Source organism: Ursus americanus, chromosome 14, assembly GCF_024610735.1.
Source record: "Ursus americanus isolate L20-20 chromosome 14, mUrsAme1.1.p, whole genome shotgun sequence".
Lineage (NCBI taxonomy): Eukaryota > Metazoa > Chordata > Mammalia > Carnivora > Ursidae > Ursus > Ursus americanus.
This window is the reverse complement of record NC_142140.1, coordinates 13,431,234-13,452,342: the sequence shown is the minus strand read 5'-3', so window position 1 is coordinate 13,452,342 and position 21,109 is coordinate 13,431,234. Positions and strand designations below refer to the sequence as shown.

At 38.5% G+C, this 21,109-nt stretch overlaps 1 long non-coding RNA gene across 1 annotated transcript in view; it reads right to left on the bottom strand.

Annotated features, from left to right (window-relative positions):
• Window positions 1-21,109, bottom strand: part of LOC123799163 (uncharacterized) — a 601,123-nt gene that overhangs the window by 200,533 nt on the left and 379,481 nt on the right. The gene's annotated exons all lie outside the window — the stretch shown is intronic.

The window sequence follows — 21,109 nt, the reverse complement described above, 5'->3', positions numbered from 1 at the left end:
AGACTTTATTATTATTATTATTATTATTATTATTATTCATAAGGGGTTAACTGGAGGGAAAATATTTCTTTAAAGATGAGTTTTAGAATCATCCTCCAGACCTGTAGAATTATCTTGGCCTAAAATCTCTGCAGGACTCTGGGGTGGGCATGCTTTCTCTGTCCTCCCCTCCTGACCCCACATGCACTGAGATCAGCTCCTTCTCTTTGAACTAGTCTAAGTCAGAAACTTAGGGCCTATGGTGAAAATAAGGAGATGACAATGGAACTCATTACTACTGTACTTGCTGGTTTGGCATTGCCCAGCACAGGTTAACAGAACTAAATTTTTATTTTATTTTATTTGTATTGAGTAATTCCTCAGAGACTTGATGGCACTAATATAAAGAACACAGCATTTTCCACAGCCATTTACCATTGGTATGTCTCAGGGTACTATTCCATCCTACAGATCCTGAGGAGAGGATTTAACTTGATCCCCAAAACAATTCTGGTGAACTGATTATTATTCTTTACAATTTAGAGATAAGGAAACTAAGATCTATGGGAACAGTCATTTGCCTGACCCCATAAAGCTCTGTAAGTGGGTAACCATGATAGGGCCCTTCACGTCTAGCTTCCTCTTCCTCTGTCCAGCCCCCTTCTAGAGTGGAGAGGAGCATCTGTGAAAGGGCAGAGGCTAGAAGTCACAGGGCACGTGGGTAAGGCAGAGTAAGTACATCAAGAAGAGCTAATGAGAGATGATGTTGAAAGTTTTCTTTATGTCTCAAAATGCACTTCTCTCTCCCCCTTAAGAAGCTTTATGTGCTGGAGATCTGTGAGCTATACATCAAAACTGTTTCCATCAGGCTAAATTTTATTTTATTTTTATTTTTTTAAAGATTTTATTTATTTATTTGACAGAGAGAGACAGCCAGTGAGAAAGGGAACACAGGCAGAGGGAGTGGGAGAGGAAGAAGCAGGCTCCCAGTGGAGGAGCCTTACATCAGGCTAAATTTTAATTCTAATCTTCAAATCTCCCTATACTTTCTCCTCTCTGTTACCTGCTCAGAAAATTAAAGTTTTAAAGGTTTTGTGGAGGACATTCCAAGCTCATTCTTTCCTTAGCAGTAAACCAGGGAAGGCTAATATAACATCACTGACAAACTCGGTGTTTAGCTCAAAAACTGATGTGGGGAAATGGGAAGTTCATGTAATTGGTTAGTTGTAAGGCTGGTATCTGACATATCCGGAAACAAAAGGCTTTTGTACAATCACCAAGTTTGTGGAGTTTGTGGTATATTTATACTCAGGAAACTGTTCCCTCAAATAAGTCCAGCTGGAAGCCATAGGACATTAAAAAGGTGTCTTTTTTTTTTTTTTTTTAAATAATGCAACAGCCTCCCCAACATATCCCATTGTCAGTAATAATGCTACTTTTTCTGAAGCAAAACCAGTCTCATGCTTCTCACTAAAGTAGCTCCAGGCACAACGTGGCTCAGACATTGTCACTTCTCTCCTTTTCTCCTTGGCCTTCCTCTTCGTCCCATAGGATTAAATGACAAGGTAAATTTCAGCCTGGGCCCTGACAGGATGGTCGTGAGTTCCTAATAAGGGGGAGGTCCTGAATTAAGCGGTATTTTAATGCATCAGTTTTCTTGTTAGCATGTCTCACTCATATAAACAGAAAACGGGGTAGTCATGGGGGAAGGAAAAGAAACCATTTACCCTAATGACTTCTGAAGGAATAAGGAGGGACAAACACTGTACTGCTCTCCCCTAGGAGCTTCACATAGATTATTTACATCTACTCCTCTTGATTGTCCCCAGGAGTTGAGTCTTATTGTCGCTACATTAGAGAATGACAAAAATGAGTACTCAGCCTCAGAGATGCAAGCAATTTACCTGAAATCAGCTGGTAAGAGGCAGAATTTTAACTTGGGGTCTCTATAACTAAAACTTATAGTTGTTCACTTATAAAATACTCTGCAAGCTAAATCTGGATCAGGTGTGTGGAACACATAGCCCAAAAGTCAGTTTGGCACTTGAGACAGAAGGGGAAAAAAGGAGCAAAGGGAGGAATGCCCAGCAGTGAGGCATCTAAGTTAAGGGGTCTAATTTAAGGCCCAAACCTGAGATTAATACATGGAAATGACACCAAGCCAAAGAAAGGAAAAATAAAGGACAACTTTCCAAAGTTTGTGACAACATCTGCATACAAACAAGTGGAGGACTGAAGCTGCAGAAGAAAAAATTGTTTAACAGTGGTGGGGTAGGGTGGGGTGGAAGTATGAGTAGATACCATGTATTGTTCTATGTGAAACACTTGGCAGAGTCCAGATGTGAGAAGCACTTGACCTATATTATCTCATGTAATCTTTAATAATTTTATGAGTAGGTAGATCTCCATTTTTCACATGGAGAAGCTGAGTTTCAGTTCACCAGTCATTAGTGATGAAGCCCAGGTTTCAACCCTGGCTGTCAGATTCCAAAACCCAAGATTAACCACTAAACTTTTTTCTGGCTGAAGAAGCTCTCAGAGTACTGGGCTGGCCTTCTCATTTGCTTGATTGGTTTAGTTCTTTCCTGAGTGGGAAGCAAAGAAAAGAGTAGGTTTCCTGACCTGTCTAGGATTTTTCATGGGACTTCCCACAAAAGGTTTGTTAACATGGAATTAATGTAATAAGCTTAAGTAAGAGGAAAAATGCTGCCTCAGTCTTTTTCTTTTGTAACCCTTAAAGTTAGTCACACATTTTAATAATCTTTCTGATATATTTTTTTAAAGCTATTACACATTATTCAGAGCAAAGAGTTGTTCCGATTCCCTATGTAATCTAATCTTAACTTTCCTGTAAGTCATTTCAGAGTATGGGGTGCAGGGAGGATACAATCCCTGGAGAACTGTTAAAGTGGGAAGTCTTACACCTAATCCCATATCTTTGTGATCTCAATAGCCCTTAATTAAAAAATACATTACTCTCTATCTTCTAAGAGGCAAACTGGTTTAAGCAACTCCTATTCTACTGATGAAACTGAAAAGAAGGCAACTATGACTCTTAACTAAAATGCATGCTTCCGTATTATTTTCCTTCTTGTTAGAGCATTACACACTTGAAACAATGTTTGATTTCACCTAATTTTATTCTAACCGGTTTAGGTGTGGCCCCTTCCCCACATCAGAAGACAGTTCCTATCTGCCATTCATTTTGAGATACTATTTTTTTTCTTCTGATTGTAACAGTAATATATGTTCACTATAGAGAATCTGGAGAAAAATATGTATTAAGAAAAAATAGCACATAATACCACAATTCCCAAAAAAGCAAGTGAGATTTTGGTATACTTTCTTCTAGTCTCTTATCCCTCTGTGCATATAATTATATATGTATATGTACATGTAATTATAAAAATATATGTCTTTATGAATATAGAATTAGTATTCTGATGTATATAGTTTTATATAGTTTTTTTTTCTGTCACACGCAAAAAAAATAAGCATTTTTCCATATTATTAAAGATTCTTGGAAAGCAAGATGTTAAAGTCTGTATAATCATCTACTACATAGATATCCAGTACTGAACAATTCTTTCTCTTTGGGGGCATTTTACCTCTTCTATGTCAAGCACTAGGGGCATGAAAATGAGCCTACTGTACTCATGCTCTCCAGGGCACAGAGGAAGACGGACATCTACGTAAATGACCCCAGTGTGAGAACTACCACCAAAAGGATGAAATAGTGGCACGAAACCCCAAGGAAGATGAACCCAGGTCAGGCTGGGAACTCAAACTTCAAATCTCACAATTTAAGCTCAGAATTAAAAGATGAGGTGAGTGTTCACCAAGCCAACATCCAGGGGGAGGGCATCTTGGACAGAGGGGGCAAATCCCCCTGATTACAGAGCTTCGGAGGACATGGAAGAAACCGTCCCAGAGAAACTGGAGATTCTGGAGACATTCCTGTGATGGGGAAGAGGCTACCAAAAATACAGAGTAACTACATAGGAAGCTGACGTAGGAAAGAAGACAGAGCAAGGTTTTGTGCAAAGATGAGAGGGAGAGGCTGAGTAATACAAGGAGGCTATGGGTCCCAGAAAGAGCTTTGCTATTTATTTATTTATTTATTTATTTATTTATTTATTTATTTATTTATTTATTTATTTATTTATTTATTTATTTATTTATTTATTTATGCCATTCAACATAATCCCTGGGTGATAAAAGAAGCTTGCAAAAGCAGTCTGATAAACCTCCCAAGCCTGGGGCCTCCATGTGGAATCTCAGCTGTGGTAATACATAAAACTTAAACTGTAAACAGATGAGAGAATGCCCAAATTTCTTAGATCTACCCCAGTCAGTGACCTCCAGTCAGTATAGGTTTCCTTTGGTGGTGTTTGTAATGTCCAAGAAATAAGAAGTGCATAGTTAGAAAATGGAAACTGATGATGTGGGGTTTTAAAGCACAAATTCATCCTCTGTTTCACTTGCTCCTTGCCTACTAAATACAAATATTTCTGGTTCACTTACTTAGAAAAAAAAATCTGATTTTTTTAATGGTATAACAAGATCTTGCCCTGGGAACAGTGATAAAGGACAAGCCATACTTTGATGCATCTACTCTCAAACTCACACACTGCACCCCCTTTGTTCCCAAAAGTAAAATAGGTCAAAGACATTGTAGTGTAACCTAATAGAAAGCACTTCTGAATGTAGAATCTATTCCTACAGGATTTCCTTTGGATTCTTAATTTGATTAATTTTTGAGAATAGAAATTCATGGTAGCGAGAAGAGATTAGTACAAGAGTTTCTTTTCCCTAATTCTGCTTTTAACAAGTGTATTGGTGGACATAATACTTAATGGCATTTTTATCATTGGGTGATTTGTCCAAGCCTGTTTGCAGAATCCATCAACCCACCCTGTGAATTATTGTTCTCTCTCTGTACAAAGATTCAAATAACCACTCTACAGATATCTTCATTCTATTCCATTTCCCCAGACAGACAATGTAAGTTATAGTTAGTTTCCCATTAGGAACATAAATTGAGACAAGCAGTTTTGTAGACAATGAAAAACACTGGACAATCCAAAAGTCAATAGAGCTTTATTGAATGAAAAAGTCATTCATAACTTTGACTTTGGAGTGAATAACAAGTTTTTGCTAGAAGCAGATTCATTTCTCTAGTTAGATTTTGTTTTGTCTGGTAATAGATTTTTAGACTGCTGCAGAGAGCAAGCTGACATTTGGTTGATTTGGGAAACAGATAGCATTTCTTTCTTTTTTTCTCTTCTGTATTGAGGCCTGGGAAATTTTCTCCTAACTTCAGTCCAAGTTTGTGGAAATCATGTGACCCAGGACATCTGCTTGGGCTGAGCCACTCACGGTGATCCACGAGTGTTGTGTTGAGATTTGTGTTTAGCCCCCAAAGTGCAATTCTGAGCACACGACAGTTCACATTTTCTGTCTGTTTAACAATCAGTGGGTATGGTAGCCTCAAATACTCCCTATGTAGATGAGTACATATTCTTTATAGTTTAGTGAAATACACTTTCCCAATCCCCAAACTCTGAAAGCTTTATTTGAAACAGCACAGCCATCCTTTTGTTTTGTTTTTTTCCCAGAAAACCTTGCACTTTAAAGACTAGCAGGAATTCGTAAAACATCTCCCTCATGTTCCATAACTACCAACGGCCCCACTGGGGAGGAGTTTTGGGAAAAGCAATAATACTAAGGGAGGAATTGGGGAAAAAAGCCATGCAGCCACCACAGAAATGCTAGACACTAGGAACAGAAAACTTCGTAGGGGAAGAGCGCAGACAGACACCTCCCTCCCTCCCTAAAAGCTCTGTACCACACAACCATGGCAGGAGTGGAGAAAGGACAAATTAAAGTTGGGTGAAAGAAGAGCCTTTTAAACTGATCTTTTCCCTCTCCATTTCTCATTTTCTCAAAGCAAGACTGTCTAATAGTTCTGCAATTACTCTTAACCCCTCTCTCATTTGGGTATCATTCTTCACAGGCAATGTATATTCTGGGGAATGAGGAGAACTTCAAGTTAGACCTAGACTAGTGGAGGAAGTTTCCTAAGTTTTAAGTTTTCTGTTCAGTTGTGCCAGCCAGTTCCCCAGGGAATGTGAAAAGGAAAATCCAGAGCAAAAGTTCTCTCCATGAATCTAAAAAAATACACATGGTTGGCTTGAGCATCCCTTGCCTATCCCTCTCGGAGATTAGAGAATGAATGATAGGGTCTAGACTAGCCCGCAGTCACGGCCCTAGTCTTGGATTCCTCTTCTTATAAAAAGCATTAAGCCGCTTATCTTTTCTAACTCACTACCTTCAATTTTCACATTCCTGCTTCTTGCCCGCAGCGCTGCAGCCACACTACACTGCTTTTCGGATCCTTGGTCAAACCTTCCCACCTTCACACACAGCCTCTCCCTTCCCTAGAACACCTCCTCCTCTTTTCTTAATCTTCACCCTCTCCTTACAGCTTCTTTAGACAAGCCTTCCCCAAACCCTCAGATTAAGTTAGTTCAGCCTGTTATCATATTTTCTCTCATCAGCCTGTTTGCCCTTCTAAGCAATCATGAAGGCTGTTGACCTCACGTGCCACTAGAAAATAAATACAGGGGGAGCAACCACATTGTCGTTATTCGCTAACGAATCTCCAGCATCTTAATTGTTGTTTTCTCCTCTCCTCCCCAACCAAATAATGTGTAAATATATGTCCAACTTCTGTGTCAAGGCCTGGGCACTTAGGCACGTGGTCTTCCCTCTCTGTGTGTCTGTCCCAATTTCATCTTTTTATATAGACACTAGTCATATTTGGTTAGGGCTCACCCTAATGACCTCACTTTAACTTAATTAACTCTTTAGAGGCCCTATCTCCAAATCCAGCCACATTTTGAGGTACTGGGGGGTTAGGTTCTGTTATATGATTTTGGGGGGTATACAATTCAGTCCACAACAGCCCTGCTTGGGAGGCTTGCTTGGATGGGTACATACAATTAGCCAGCTGTCACTGTGAACTCATTCTTCACAATGACATACAAAGGGAGTTTTGCTTTCCTCATTCATCAAATGGGTGCCTCTGACCTGATGGCATCTCGTTGAGGCTTAGTTAGAAATGAATGTTGGAGGAACCTTCACAGACGATTTAGCTTAACACTCTTCTCTTACAGATGGAGAAACTGAAAAAGATATCAACCTGGCCAAGATCTCCTAACCAGTGAGTGGAGAAACCAAAACTGAACTTCAGAAATAGGAAAACCAAGATTTGCCCTGAGGTTTTCCTACCTTGCATTATCAGGATAATTGCCTCAGGTTTATTTCATTTAGTCTGTCAAGGATGAATAATCTGTGGTGATATATATTTCTGGTTATGAAAATCTTACTTTTAGCTCCTATAATATATGTGGAAAAGTTCCTTTCTGTTTTTACCCCAATATCTTGCCCAAATCAGTGTGCTAAGCAAAACCATAGTCAGCACCTCCCCAAAGCCATTTCTACTCTTCTTAAAAAGAGACATTTATTCAAAATATAGGGGACTTAATTTTTTCCTGCCATCTTATGAAGGAAAAAGATGGCAAGACAGAAATAATCCATCATAATCTTTTCAAATACCAAAGCACTCTTCTTCCCATGCAGTAGTTTTTAACCTGGGCCATGACTGTAAATGATAGTTGTCATAGAGAAAAGAACTATTAATCCAAAAAGATTCAGCTCTCTCATATAGAATCCCCAAAACTGGGGCACCTGGGTGGCTCAGTTGTTAAGCATCTGCCTTGGACTCAGGGCCTGATCCCAGGGTCCTGGGATCGAGCCCCACGTCGGGATCCCTGCTCTGCTGGGAGCCTGCTTCTTCCTCTCCCACTCCCCCTGCTTGTGTTCCCTCTCTTGCTGGCTCTCTCTCTCTATCAAATAAATAAATAAAATCTTAAAAAAAAAAAAGAATCCCCAAAACCAACTTAAATTCATGAATCATAAAATGTATCTGACATGTCACCAAATCCTCCCAGGCTCAAAGCTCAAAGGCTCTCAGAATCTCACTATACACACTTTCTGAGGAATTTCAATTTAGGCTGAAACGAGATCTTCTGATGGAGTGATACAGGTAATAGCCACAAAAAGTTCCTTTCACTCCATAAGATCCTTTCCCTGAATACATATTGAGCATCTACTATAAGCTGGACATGATCACAGGATGGGTGTGTTTATTAGTTAGGGTCAGGTAGCATGCTAGGAGGACTGACATTACCTCACCCCTGAGATGCATGAGAAAGGAAGAAATTTGCTCCAGATCTCAACTACCTAAGTGAAAATCCAGAAGAGCATCCTTGATTCAAGTGGCTGCCACTTTCCAACTCAGAAAAAAATGTCAAGGGAATTTAGAGAAAGGAGAGATCACTTAAAATTGTGGAGAGCAGAAAAGTAGGAATTACATTCATGGATGCATTTAGAGAGAAGGCAGCACTGTGACAGGGCATCAGCGAATGAAGAACACTTGAACTTGGGAAAGTGGGGAAGGAGTAAGGAAAAGCATGAGGCAAAAGACATCTGAAATAAAATGTAAATTATGGGGTACTTGCAATAGTGTTTGCAACAATAATTAGTTGAGTTGCTGGATCAGGAGAGAGAGGTGGTAAAAATAAGCCTTTATTGAGCCTTTGTAGTGTTCTAGGCACAAGAGTGAACACTATATATGCATAATTTAATTTAATTTTCAAAACACCCCATGAGCTAGGTTCCATAATTTTCTCCATGAGAAAATGGGAAGGCTTAGAAAGGTTAAGCAATGTACCCAAGATCACCCAAGAGGCAGAATCAGATATTTAATTCCAGAATCTATGCTTATAACCACAACACTATCCTAGAATTTGATTAGGAGGAAAACCGAGTGCCAGAGTAAAAGCCTGAGACCTTATTCTGCAAGTGCTGGGGAGCTGTGAAAGGTTTTGAACAATGAAAATGCCATAATTAACATCATTCTTCAGGAAGGCAAAGGGATCTGTGACCATAGATCGTGTGTCCAAAATAAATACAAAAAAGACCTCCCCAGAATTTATAGAGAGAGTGAAAAAAGCACAGCTTTCAAGAACAGAGGCTACTTCCTAATCTCAACTACCATTAAGGAATTGATGCAGTCACTAAGAGAGTCCCCATCCTTCCTCACCCCCATTTCATGCATGGTTTCAGGTCATCAGGCTTTGGGCACCAGAACAAAGAAAGCTGTAGGGACAGATGACTCAAATCCTCACAGGTGGTTGTTGAAAGGTTAAACACACAAACAGCCTCATCTTTTAAAGCTGTATAGAAGCAAAAATCAATCACCCATAGAAGAAGTATACAGGTTGGGAATTATCCAGGGCAAGTGATTAATCCCAATGTGTATCCATACTGCTCCCTCACCACCTTTCTGCCTTCAGTGGCGTTAGTTATTTAGCTTCTCAAAACTACCATAAAACTGATGCACTTTTTACAGCAACTTAACAAAATGAAATGTGAGAGCCTCTTCACCAGAAAAATAAAGAGATAATACAAATTACTTTCCAAACCAAAAGAGAATCCACGTTCTGAATCATCCATTTTATTGCTACCAGGTATATATGCTAAAGCTCCTCAAGAGGTTCCCACTGATGAATGAGAGGCCTACGTATTAGGCCTACGTACCATGTGTCAACTTATTTAATTATTTTCTATAACTGGTATCTTTTAAAACCACATAAAAGGGAAATTGCCTATTTGGTTATCGGAATTTGAAAGCTCAAATCCTGTCATAAAGGAATAGCAAGGTTGTATCATGGATTACATAATTCTTTCATTGACCACTAAATAAGCCTTTATTGAGCCCTTACTATATATCAGGCACCATGCTGGGCACTGGGGACACAAGAAGAACAAAGTCAAATTGAATAACTAAGTTAAGAGAATTAGTTAATTAATTACACATGTGATAAGTGGTATAAGGAAGAAAAAGACCGAAATAAGAATAACTGGTATAGGAGAGGCAGTCCATTCCTTTCCTCCTGTGTTGCTGGCTACAATACAATCTAGATCATGTTAATATGAAAAATTCCTCGGTGTTGGCTTTGTAGTGAGAGCTAACTATACTCTGATGAGGATGCTTTGTTACTTAAATATCTCCTTAGCAGAGGACTCACAGCAGTTTGCAAATGGCATGCTCATTCATCACTGCAGCACTCCTGAGAAGCAAGAGGTTCAAGCCTCATTACCTCTATTTAAGAAGGAGGAAGGGCAATGACCAGCCAAATATCAAGGAACAAAGCAGCTGCGGGGCTGATGCTGTAGCTGAGCTCAGAGCCCCCGTTCCTAGCTTTTTCCACTAGACTGTTCATTCTATCCTTCAGCATAAATTGGCAACTCACGCATGCCTGAAGGTTCTGGAAGCAAACCAGCTTAATCCCAACTCAGCAAAAGGGCTTATTTGTTACACCAAGAAAATTGTTCCCAATAGTCATTAATATGAAGTTTTTTACCTAAACTTATAAAATTTCCTATGTGAGAAATCTAGTAAATGGAATTACAAACTGAATAATTTTGTTGACTGTTTCAGCTGGCTTTATCCTCTTTACAACAACAGACAAACAAATGACCCTACATTGGAAATTCCTTTGATGAAAATTCACAGTAGTCACATCAAGTGGAACTTATTATAAGGCAGAGTCATCATGAACCACATCCAGAAGAAGAGATTCAGTTATTTAAATATCCAAAGGACATCAGAGAATCATAAATGAGTGTTCTGGGAGGGATGAAGAAGAATCACTCAATTCAAACCTTTAAAATTCCAGACATGGTTTGAAGCCAAGAAAATTAAAATGACTTTTCTAAGGTCTCACAACTATTGAGCCAGAATTCAAATTACAGTTTTTTGATTCTAAATCCAGTGCTCTGTTAAAGGTATCAGAAACTCCCTCCATAGTCAACACATCCTTGGGACACAGTGAAGATAGAGACATTGTGACTTAAGAATGCTGAGGACATTTTAGGGGCACCTGGGTGGCTCCGTCAGTTGAGCATCCAACTCTTGATTTCAGCTCAAGTCGTAATCTCAGGATCATGATCTCAGGGTCATGGGATCGAGCCCTGCCCCGTGTTGGGCTTCATGCTCAGTGGGGAGTCTGCTGGAGATTCTCTTTCTCTTCTCCCTCCCCTCTCTGCCCCCTCCCTGCTCGAACTCTCTCTCTCTCTCTAAAATAAATAAATACATCTTTAAAAACTAAGATAAAATAAAATAAAATATTTTTAAAAAATAATGCTGAGGACATTTTACTTACAATGACAAGACAGCAACCCACAGGCAAGCAGGGAAATGACTCAATGATTTATAGCCCTTATACTTTTCTACATTTTAAATATTTCTCATAATTAAGGCATACATGAAAGTTGCATGAATAGTACAAAGAATTCCCAGATACTTTTATCCAGATTCTCCAAATAATGATGTTTTATTATATATATTTTATATCCCAACCCCCCTTTACTGAACTGTTTTAAGTTTCAGGTGTGATGTTCTTTTAACCTTAAATAATTCAGTATGCATTTCCTAAAAATCAGAATATTCTTTTAGGTATTCTAAACATAGAAAAATAAGAATATTCTTGTACATGACCTTGGTATAATTTACCAAATCAAGACAATTTAATGTTGATAAAATACTATAATCTATAGCCCTTACTCAGATTTTTCTAATTGCCCTGATAATGTTATTTAGAGCAAAGCAAAAATCCAAGATCACATGCGTAATTTAGTTTTTCATATCTTTAATCTGGAATAGTTCTTTAATCTTTCCTTGTGTTTCATGACACAGACATTTTTGAATAGGATGGACCAGTTATTTTATAAAACGGTACCCTCTTTTCATGATTGGATCCAAGTTATGTGCTTTGGGCTGGAATACCATAGAAGTGATGTTGAACTCTTCTCAATATATCAGAAGGTGCATGCTATGAATACATCCCATTAACCAATTAGATCATTTGGTTAAGGTAATGCCTACCAGGTTTTTCCAGCATATAGTTATTCATTTACCCTTTATAATGATCTTGTAGGAAAATACTTTGAGAGTATGTTAATTCCTATTATTCTCACTTTCACTCCCTGGTTTTAGCATCTACTGAACATTCTTGCTTGGATTAGTTACTATTGTGTTTGCCAAATAATGATTTATAATTCCATCCTCCCTTCTACATTGATTACATTTGACTATAATGACGAGTTTCCACTTCTTGTTTGTTGTTGTTGCTTTTATGTATCAATGGACTCATGGATTCTTATTTTATTCAATAGGTTGTAATTCTGAATGATCATAATTTATTTTGATGCTCTCGTTGTCCCCAGTTGGATCAGTGGGAGTTCCTTTAAGCTGCTTCTTGTATGCTTTTTATTTGTTCCCATCATTCTTGGAGAACCCAAAGAAATGCACTCTTGTAAGGGTTTACAGAAGTTAAACAATTGAGCTACAAGAAGCAGATTCAAATGCAAGTATCTGAATTTGGGAGGTTATTCCAGGAAATAGGGAGCAGTGAAACAGGAAATGGAAGAAAACTAGAAAAGAGTTTGTCATTGACCTAATAACCAACGTGGATAGTTAGAGCTAAATCCCACTGGGAAACTCTGGGCACTGTGTAGAACATATGCTTAGAGTTCTCCCATTCAAAGAGTGAGGAAACTGGGGTGTTTATACACTGAGGTAAATAATGACTCCCAAAGATATCCATGTCCTAATTCCCAGAGTCTGTACACCTTTCAAGGCAAATGTGATTAAGTTAAGGATATTGGGGTGGGGAGATTATCCTGGATTATCCAGGCAGACCCAAAGTAATTAGAGGGGTCATGATAAAAGGGAAATAGGAGGATCAGAGTTGGAGAAGAAAATATGACCATGGGATCAGAGGTCAAAATGATATGGTGTCGCAAGCCAAACAGTTCTGGAAGCTGGAAAAAGCAAGGACACAGATTTTCCCTTAGATCCTCTAGAAGGAACACTGCCTTGCTGATACCTTGACTTTAGCCCCATGGGACCAGTGTTGGACTTCTGATGTCCACAACTATAAGATAATAAATCTGTATTGTCTTAAGCCACCTGGTTTGTAGTAATGTTATAGCAGGAAGAGGAAACTAATACATAACACCAACTCACTGGTTAGGGACTGTTTCTGGCATGTTAATTCTCCAGTATTTCTGGCCTGCAGCCCGGTAAGTGAATGAAGATGAGTAAAGCCTTCAGGCAAAGAGATACAGGTGTAGGCATATATACCTCGGGCTGGTGTGCATCCAACACATAAGGACGGAACACTGATGGCCTCTACTATATCACCAAACTGCAACCTATTTCCTAATCTCCTCCCAGAGTGGCAAACACCCTCTCTTCTGCCACAGCAATTCAATCATTAAGTAAGCAATGAGGAGTATTATTGAAAGAGGCAAAATCACACTTTGATGTCTCTCTGTGAATATCATCTTAGAATGTTATTTTCTTGCTATGGATTCTTGGCAATTTGAGATAAATGGCCTTGTCTATTATCTGAAAAGGGCCCCAGAAAAGGTCAGGGGCTTATAATACATTGGTGTTGTTTATAAAACCTAGCTTTGCAACATCCCCTGCAATGTTTAATATCCAAGTATCACAGATAAGATAAAAGGTCAATTTTTAAACATCTACAGAGCAATCCCAAGAAAAAGAAAGGATCTTAATTTACACTATAATCACAAAAGTCTATAAAAATATTCTTAAAACATTGGAGAAAATTACTATATGGCACTATCTATAGAAGGAAATGTAGGATATAAGCAGTACAAAAGGAAATAACCCAAAGGGAAATGAAGGCCAAGGTGAGTTTGAAAAATACACTGTCAGCCTCTGATCATTAAGTGCTCAGTATGTATCCCTGAAGTTCCTTTTGAGCATCTTCTACTAATCAATCCATGCTGTCTCTTTCTACGCTTCTACTTCATCTATGTGCATGCATGTAGGGCAGTACTATAACAAGATTCTGGTGTTTGTGCCAAGTGGAGAACCACTGCACATGAAGAAAGGATAAATAATAACAAGTGTTAGCAAGGATATGGAGAAATCAAAGTTTTGTATATTGCTGGTGGAAATGTAAGATGATGCAGATGATGTGGAAAATTGTTTCTTAAAAGGTTAAACAAAGAGTCACCATATGACCTAGCAATTCTCTCCTAGGCACACACCTAAGGGAATTGAAAACATAAGTCCACACAAAAACTTATATACAGATGTAATGTTATTCATAATAGCCAAAAAGTGGAAACAACCCAATGTCCATTAACTGATGAGTGGATAAAGCAAATATGGTGTGTGTGTGTGTGTGTGTGTGTGTGTGTGTGTGTGTGTATGCATACATACATACATACATACATACACAGGTGGCCCTTGAACAATGCAGGGTTAGGGGTGCTAACCCCAACACAATAAGAAATTCATGTATAACTTTTGACACCCCCAAAATTGAACCACTAATAGCTTAATGTTGACTGGAAGCTTTACCAATAACAAACAATTAACACACATTTTGTAGATTACACATATTATATACTGTATTCTTCTAAAAAAGTAAGCTAGAGAAAAGAAAATGTTATTAAGAAGATCTTGGGGACTCTGGCTGGCACAGTTGGTTAGCAGTCCAACTCTTGATCTCAGCTCAGATCTTGATCTCAGGGTCATGAGTTCAAGCCCCAGATTGGGTTCCACCCTGGGTGTGGAGCCTACTTACCAAAAAAAAAAAAAAAAAAAAAAATCTTAAAAGAGAAAAAATACATTTACAGTACTGTACTATGAAAAATCCATATATAAGTGCACTCACACAGTTCAAACCTGTGTTGCTTAAGGGTCAACTGTATACACACACATACACACACATGCACAATGGAATATTATTCTGCCATAAAAAGGAATGATGTACTGACATATGCTCCTACATGGCTGGACCTTGAAGCATTAAGGCTAAGTGAAAGAAGCCATTCACCAAGACCACATATTGTATGATTCTACTTATATGAAGGTCCAGAATAGGTTAATCTCTAGAAAAAATTTTACAGAAAGTATATTAGTGGTTGTGAGGAGATAAGAGATGGAGCAGAGAATAGGGAGTGACTACTCATGGTACAGGGTTTCTTTTGGGCCAATGAAAATGTTCCAGAATTAGTGATGATGGATGTATAGCTTTATGAATATACCCAAATAAAAACCAACAAAGTAGACAGTTTAAAAGGGTCAATTTTATGGTATGTGAATTATATCTCAATAAAAATATTTTTTAAAAAATGAGAGACAGATAGAATAAGTTGACTATGCCTTTATTTTAAAGTCTGTGACTTTTATAGTAACCACCACATGTATAAAGCATTGTAGTTGCCTAAAAACAATGCTAATTTTAATAAAGTATTCTGTTTTCCAGAAATTCCTGAAAGAGAAAGTGCATATGTGATCTAGTTTCTGTTCTTAAGTCATTAGCTTCACGTCTTTATATTCCCAGCACCAATCTGACTCTATGTGGGGGTTTTAGAAACAGTAAAGGGAACATTATATGATCATATTATTTTCCTCCTTAAAACTCTGCAGTAATTTGCTCATAGGATAAAGTCTGTCCTTCTAGGTATACCATATTAAACCCTTCACAGTTTGGCCCTTGTCCGCAGTCTTTAGCCTCTTTGTCCACCACTCCCCAAGCAGCTGCTCCCTTCAGGTGGCCCACCTCATCGTCACACCATCCTCTCATGCAGCACGCCACTGCCAAAATCTACCTCTCTGCCAGGGTGCTCTTTACCTCCCAATGTGTCTAGGAAACTCCTGCTCAGGTCATTGTCTGGGCTCACAGAGAGGCCCTGGGAGCATTCTGTATACATCTCTGTTAATGCTCACCACCTGTGATGCTGTATTTCCAGGGAATTTTTTGTCTCTATGCCTGAACTCTTTGAAGGGGGACCATCGCTTATTCTTTGTACTTCAGTATCTACTGCATTCATGGCACATGGGAGACATTCTATAAATGTCTGTTAGCTAAATGAAAGAATAAATATTTTAAGATATTTTTAAAAATTGAAATGAGAAGGCAAGAGGCAGTTTGATCTAGTGGCCAAACTCCTAGTCTAACAACAAGCAGACTTGCCTTCCAATTCTAGCCCTGTCACTTGCCCGGAATGTGACCTTAGGCAAGTCACATACATTCTCCCTCTTGAAAAATCTTAGAATTTTAGAAAATTTTGCAGTTAAGAAACATCTAGACAATACAAATTCAAACACTGCATTGTGTAATCTGGATTCCTACCATCAGGAGTTCAAAGAAGGAGAGAATGGATGGGAAAATTTCTCAGAAAGGCAAAGAAAACATCAAGCAAGGTTCTTCTATGACCCACTAGGATCTGCTTCATATCAAACCGTGCACATAGAAATAGGCCCAGCCGCATACTACTCTAATTACCCTATTCTTCTCATTCCTCTTTCATGCTTTGCTCTTTTTCCCCTGACTCTTCAGAAACACAGTACTTCCGGGAGTTGAAAATTAAGTTTTCAAGAAGAGATTAAAAGAAGTGACTCAATTTTGCCTATAGAAATAAAGTTGAGAGACAGCAATAACTGTGTCATGTAAGAGAAGACAGCAGACTTCTGCACTGCACAGTTTTGGCAAATCCTATTTTTCACAAAAGTGATCTGCAAAGTTGGCAGTTGAAACATGAGCTTGAGATGCTCAAGACAAGAGTGCTGTATTTAAAACCCTCATTTTAATTGCAAAGTTCTCAGAAGTAGAGGCTCCAGAGTCAAACAGTCTAGGGTCAAATACAGGTTCTGCCACTTACTGAGACCTTGGACAAGAACTTAACCTCTTCGGGTTTTTTCATTCATTTTAGAAATGAAGATAATAATAGTAATTACCCCCACAGGATACTACTATAAATATGTAAAATATAATACATGTAAAATAATCAACACAGACACTACCTACAACCTATATACCTAGCCAATATTTCTCAGGCATGTACTACTTTTGAGATACTTTTGAGGCTACGCTAGCCACTGGGAATACAATTATAATGAGACTCATCTTTGCCCATAAAGAACAATGAAATTGCTTATTCCCTCACTCCCCCACTATAATATGACATATGGTTAATACAAACATAACTGTATGTTTAGAATACCTCGGATAAAGAAAGCAGGGAGTGAACAACTGTTAATAAAGACAATGGAGAATGTTTCTAAAAGGAGATTAATCCTATGGCTACCATTTCTTGTTCTAAATGTCATAGTCCCCATCTTCACCCCATTCTTTAATTAGGAAATTCTTTAATATTTTCATCACTTAGGGACTACACAATTTCAACACAAATCCTTTAACTGTGATAGTTGCAACAAAATAACAAGCCAATCTCTTAAAAATTCTGAGAAATGATAAGGCCCCACAGTTTGGGTCTGATCACACTTGTCTTATTTCTTCCTGCCCCTGTTACTTTCCTCTCCAGGACAGTGCATATTTGTCTATAAATTTGATGAGCTGAATGTACCAAGTTTCAGAATCCCATTTTTCCTTCAAAGAAATGCTGAAGAATAGAAGGTGTTTTAATGTCTTTGCTTTACAAAATTTCAAATAAGCATTTGTTTGTATCTGGATATTTAGCTCTTAGTTTTGTTTTGTTTGTTTGTTTGTTTGTTTTTAAGATTTTATTTATTTATTTGACAGAGAGAGACAGCCAGCAAGAGAGGGAACACAAGCAGGGGGAGTGGGAGAGGAAAAAGCAGGCTCCCAGTGGAGGAGCCTGATGTGGGGCTCGATCCCAGAACGCTGGGATCGCACCCTGAGCCGAAGGCAGACGCTTAACAACTGCGCCACCCAGGCACCCCTAGCTCTTAGTTTTTCATTTTAATTGCCTGCTTAGTGGAACAATCAATAATCCTGAAAGGCTGAACTGCTAACCACATAGAGATATTATTTTACACCCCATTTCCCTCTGTAGCTCTTGGACACAATGGAAACTATACTTAGTTTTTGTTTTTGTTGCCATTGTTAAGTCTTGAAGTGTCTGAACATAATACATAAAACATATTACATAATATGTAATTGACATAATTATGTTATGTCACATAATACATTAAAAAAGATCATTTTATGATTGGTCCATGAAGCAAAGTAGAATTTTGCCATTTGGAAAAGCAGGGGTAAAATTCCAGTTGACAGAGCAATAGAAGCAAAGTACAGAAGGATAAAAGTAAATGATATGTTCTTCAAAATGCAAATAGTACGGTATGACAAGAGCATGGATTTCCAGATGGGGAGCAGTGAGAAAGGAGGCAGGCTGAAAAGGTAAGTTCCTTCAAGTACTGACCAACTGACTGATCAGTTTAGTGACTGACCAACTGATTTAACAAATATTTATTAAGCACCCACTATGTGTGAGATATTATGCTGAGCACTAAAAATAAAATGAGGAAAAAGACAGACATTATCTCTGTCCTCATGGAACTTGTCTTCTAGTGAACTGTTAGCTACAAGGCTGCCATCAGAGATTTTGTTTTTTTTGAGATAGATCTACATAAAACTTTCGCATGAGGACAAGGGCAAAACTTGGTCAAACCAAGTTACAAAAACATCAGTTTAGTTAGATATTTTGGGGAAAACTCATTAAAAATGAGTGCAAGACTAGTGTTATAATAAAAGTAGTATTTAGTGCTTACATCTACATAAACAATATGGTTTATATTGTAATACACACTTGTTATTTGATTCTTCGTATAATTCTGTATTAGGTAAAAGAAGTGTTATTACCTCAATTTACAGACATAGAAACTAAAGTGCAGTAGATTAAATGGTTTGCTCAAGGTCAGAAGTAAATTCTCAAATCTTGAATAGAGGACATATAATCAGCTAGGCCAGCCTGGGGAGGTGTATCCGGAAAATCTAACAAGCCCTTACTTCCTCTGATGGCACCTACCTGAATTACAAGTACAGTTTTTAGAAAGGAATGAACCAATTCCCAATTTAGGAAAGTATTTTGTAAAAAAAAAAAAAAAGAAAGAAAAAAAGATACAAATCTTGCTGACTAAAGATAAACATCATAATCTGAATATTAATAATAGTAAAACTCATCCAACACAAAGTACATTCAAAGCCCTTAATTCAAGAGCCCTTAATTCAAGAGCCTTCAATCCTCTAATCCTCATCATAATCTGATAAACTAGATACTACTATTAATTCTTGTTATACAGATAAGGACATGGAGGACAAAAATAGGCTAAGTGATTTGCCCAAAGTCACATAGTTAATAAGTAGGAAAAGAGGCATTTGAACATAGGATTCTCTAGTTCTGGAAATGAAACCTTTCACCAATGGGCTGTGTTCCTGTCAACATCTCCTACAATCATGTGTCTATTTAACCTTCGGACGTTGGCACACAGTTATTGTTCTCAACTGACAATCATGAACAATGCTAACTCTATCTGGTGGGGAGCAGAACCTAGCCCTTTTCCTTCATCTAGAAGGAACTCCCTATTTATGGGAACTAGGTGAAGACACAAGCGTTCAGAAAAAGAATAGGGCTGATGTGGCAGGTGCTTCATTCTACTTACAGACCATTCTCCTTCCTTCCTTCCTCTACAAAATACCCCAATATCTGGCTATACCACTTACTACTTCTCCTTGTTCCTGGCTTCTACAGACCCCCAGGTCACTCTCTATTATTCCTGGAGATGTTAGATTCTGAATCATTTGTCACTTTCTCTGATACAATTATCATAATTCCTGATGACTTTAATATCTACCTTTGTTAACCCTTCTAATTGCATAGCATCTTAATACCTTGGCTTCCTTCCTCTCTTCCAATGACTTTGTGCCCCACATGACCTCAGCCACTCACCCCCACAGGCATACTTTGGACCTTATCATTTCTAACAACCCTCCATACTCTCAATTCAAATATCCCACACCCCACCTACTCTCCCCCTATCATTCCAGCTCACTCTGATAATTCTTTGTACACAACCAGGACAAGCAATCCATTAGTTCTAATGCCATTCTACTGTCCCCTATACCTCCCATGTTGTCATTTCTTCCTTACCCAGTTTACATTCCTGATACATCATTATATTCTTTGAGGTACATCGAACACCCATTCCCTTGCCCCATCTGCTTGTTTTCATACCTACCCTAGTTAACTCCAACTATTTACTAGTTGTCATTTAACTGCAACTGTTATACCTGTGTAGCTGAACATGGCTGGGGAAAAAAACTATAACTTGTAGAAATGCTCTGCCTTTAAGTTCATGACCACAGTGTGAACCAGACTAACACCATCTTGGACAAACCCTCTGTGATGACCACTCTGTGCCGGGAAGCCTTCTTGAACACCCAACATTCTTTGTTTGTGTTTAACCCCACCCTTAAGTATACACCTGGGACATAACATCCTTAATCTTCTGTGGAGATATTACTGATTCTCAAACATTTGCTCATTGATGGGACCTCAGAATGTACTCCCCAGCCTCTAGGGCTATAAAAGTAGGTCTTATGGGAAGTGGAGATCAATTGGTCTTGCAGGTACCCAAGACATGCTTCTGTCTGCATCTGTGTCCATATGCTTTGTTTTCCCTCCTGTTACTCCTGTTTGCTTCCTGGAATAACTGTCCTTACTCCTACCTAATTCATTCCCCCTAATCGTACAGTAGATCCCCTCTTGCCTACCATTGGATATTGTCCTTGTAATTGTTCCCTCTTTCATGCATTACGAAAATTTCCTTCTCTACTGAATTATCCTTGTTATAATTTCTTCCATCTCAACAAAACAAAACAATCTTAACCCACTTATTCCCCTTAAAAGCTACCACCTCATTTCTCACTCAGCTGCCCTTTACAGCAAAACTCCTATCTACTTTCTCTTTTCCCATTCTCTTTTGAATCTACCTCCCTGAAATTAGTCTTGACAAAGACAACAATGGCCTCCATGCTGCTCAATCAAATGGTTGATTTTAACACCTCATTTTACCTGAATGGTGAGCAGCACTTGACACAGTCACCACTGTAGGAATGCTGAAAATAGAGAATCCATCTTTGGCCTGCTGCCCTGTCCATGCCCACACAATGTCCTCCCTCAGGGCTAT